The sequence below is a fragment of the Cicer arietinum genome, chromosome 6 (assembly GCF_000331145.2).
Source record: "Cicer arietinum cultivar CDC Frontier isolate Library 1 chromosome 6, Cicar.CDCFrontier_v2.0, whole genome shotgun sequence".
NCBI classification, from domain to species: Eukaryota; Viridiplantae; Streptophyta; class Magnoliopsida; order Fabales; family Fabaceae; genus Cicer; species Cicer arietinum.
This window is the reverse complement of record NC_021165.2, coordinates 65178870-65182169: the sequence shown is the minus strand read 5'-3', so window position 1 is coordinate 65182169 and position 3300 is coordinate 65178870.

Below are 3300 nucleotides of genomic sequence, written 5' to 3'. Positions count from 1 at the left end.
GATAGGTGGCACCTCGATAAACAGTACTGACCCGTGATAGGTGGTACGTTTACGACTTACGTTCCTTGGTGAATTGTGTTTGTCCGTGAGAGACTGCACAGGTGTTTGTCCGTGAGAGACTACACCCTGTTAAATTGTGAATTGTTGGTTCATTTTGTCTGTGTAGAATTGTGTTATAAGTGTTAAGTGTTAAGTTTTGGAATTTGGTGATAACATGTTTGCTTGCAATACCATTTCGAAACCCATGATGTCGTAGTATTTGTGTCATAAGTATTAAGTGTAAGTTTTGGAATTTGGTGATAACATGTTGGATTGCTATACCATTTTGAAACCCATGATGTTGTATTAATTGTGTTATAAATGTTAAGTGTTATGTTTTGGAATTTGGTGATAACATGTTTGCTTGCAATACTATTTCGAAACTAATGATGTTGTAGCGATTGCGTTATCAGTGCTAAGTGTTAGGATTTGAGATTATGTATGAATGTGATTGAGTTAGTTATGAATTTTTGGAAAAATGATGAGGGAAATCGATTTCCCAATCGATTGGATGAGTTGCAGGAAGTTCACCATTTTGACCTAATCGATTTGCCAATCGATTGTATAAATATGTCTTTCAAAATCTTTTAAGAAATCGATTTGGAAATCGATTGGCAGAGAGGCAGGAACTCAGCAAAACTGCCAAAATCGATTTGGAAATCGATTTGGCAACACAGGGACTCATCAGAACTGACAAAATCGACTTAGAAATCGATTTGGTCATGCAGAAACTCAGCAGAACTGACCAAATCGATTTGGCAATCGATTGGCTCAGCAAAAGTCCTTATTTTGAGTTAGATAATCGATTGCTCAATTGATTTATCAATGCTTTGGTCAGTTATGTATTACTTGATGGATTGAGAACTTTATTTTGAGTTCATTGTTAATTGGCAAGCATTGTATGAACTTTTAGCATATGGAAAATCCTTTTAAGGTGCATGCTTAGTTGAAAGGTTATTTTGTGCATTTAAAACTTAAATGTTATGTGTTATCTGTTAATTTCGGTTGGTGACCCTTTACAATTATTGTGGAAATCTGGGCTTTGCCCTCAGATGAGAGTCAGGACGATCCTACCGGTTCGTACCCTACGGACGGGAATGGAGATGGGAACGCTTGACTGCAGCTACGTTAGGAGGATCTCACGGGGCGCGTGGAGATCACTCAGGGTGTTTAGTTGTTTTGTAAAATGATCAGACTAGGTTGTCACAGAGGGAACGAATGTCTTTCTTTTGGGTTGCGTTTATTTTTAAACTGGAAGACTGTACTACTTTTGTTATGTATATATTTTGAATTCATGGATTGAGAATTTTTCCGTTGCTCGTAAATTCTGTTGACTTATTTGTCGTTGTATTACGACTTAAATATTTATCCAAATGTGTGTTACCTTATTTATTTCCCTGTTTTATTTTAATTCCTTTCGAAAAAAAATACACTCACGCTTTGAAAAACGGGGTGTCACAAAAGAGGTGGGCGGTACATGTACTTTATCAGCATATATTTGACATTTATGACATTTATTTACATAACTAAAGCAATCAGATTCCATTGTCAGCCAATAATAGCCAGCCCTCAAGATTTTTCTTGCCATTGCGTGTCCATTTGCATGAGTTCCAAAAGAACCTTCATGAACCTCTTGAATAATTTTCTCTGCTTCAGCTTGATCCACACATCTGAGGAGAACCATATCATGATTTCTCTTATAAAGCACATCACCATTTAAGAAGAAGTTCATTGAGAGTCTCCTCAAAACCCTCTTGTCGTTCTCTGAAATACCTGATGGATATTCCCTATTCTTAACATAGGATTTGATATCATAAAACCATGGTTTGCTATCAAGCTCTTCTTCTATCGATAAGCAATATGCTGGCTTATCCTTTTGTTGAATTTTTATGACCGGCACATCCTGACCGACGCTTATTTTGAACATTGATGATAATGTGGCCAAGACATCAGCCGATTGGTTTTCTTCTCGAGGAATCTGGTGAAAAGTGATATGCTCGAAGTTTTCTACCAGTTCTTTGATATGTGTATGATACGGAACCAATTTGGAATCTCGAGTTTCCCACTCTCCTTTTGTTTGATGGATAACTAAAGATGAGTCTCCATATACCTCAAGAACTTTTATCTTTGACTCAATGGCTTCTTTAATGCCCATGACACATGCTTCATATTCTGCAATATTGTTTGTGCAATCAAAACACAATCTAGCCGTAAATGGAGTGAACTGGTTCTCCGGCGAAATCAAAATTTCCCCAATTCCATGACCTAACGCATTAGAAGCACCATCAAACACCAGCATCCATTTTTCTTTATCAGGTGATTCATTCTCTTCAAATAAAGTCATGATGCCTTCATCGGGGAATTCACATTGCATTGATTGATAATCTTCTACAGGTTGTTGAGGCAAATACTCTGCTAGGGTACTTCCTTTTATAGCTTTTTGTGTAACGTATACTAAATCGTATTCTGATAACAACATCTGCCAACGGGCAATCCTTCTAGTAAAACCAGGTTTCTCAAAGATATACTTAATTGGGTCCATTTCAGACACCAACCAAGTTGTATGACATAACATGTATTGCCTTAACCGACGAGCAGCCCATGCTAATGCGCAACATGTTCGTTCAAGTAGTGAATACCTCATTTCACAGCTGGTGAACTTTTTGCTCAAATAATAAATAGCATGTTCTTTCCTACCAGATTCATCATGCTGCCCCAGTACGCAGCCCATTGACTCGTCAAGTACTGTTAAGTACATAATAAGTGGTTTCTCAGGAACAGGAGGCACTAGGATGGGAGGTTTTGATAAGTACTGCTTAATCTTTTCGAAAGCTTTTTGACAATTCTCATTCCATTCAACCTTTTGGTCTTTGCGCAACAATTTGAAAATCGGTTCGCATGTAGCGGTGAGATGCGATATAAACCTCGCAATGTAATTCAATCTACCCAAAAAGCCACGAACTTCTTTTTCCGTGCGTGGAGCGGGCATTTCTTGTATTGCTCTTACTTTATCTGGATCCACTTCTATCCCTTTTTGACTAACGATAAACCCAAGTAACTTGACTGATCTTACACTAAAAGTGCATTTAGCAGGGTTTAAACGGAGTCTGAACTTCCTTAGTCGCACAAACAACTTTTGAAGGTTAATAACATGTTCTTCTTCGGTCCGAGATTTTGCAATCATATCATCCACGTAAACCTCTATTTCTTTATGCATCATGTCATGAAACAAAGTTACCATTGCCCTTTGGTAGGTTGCGC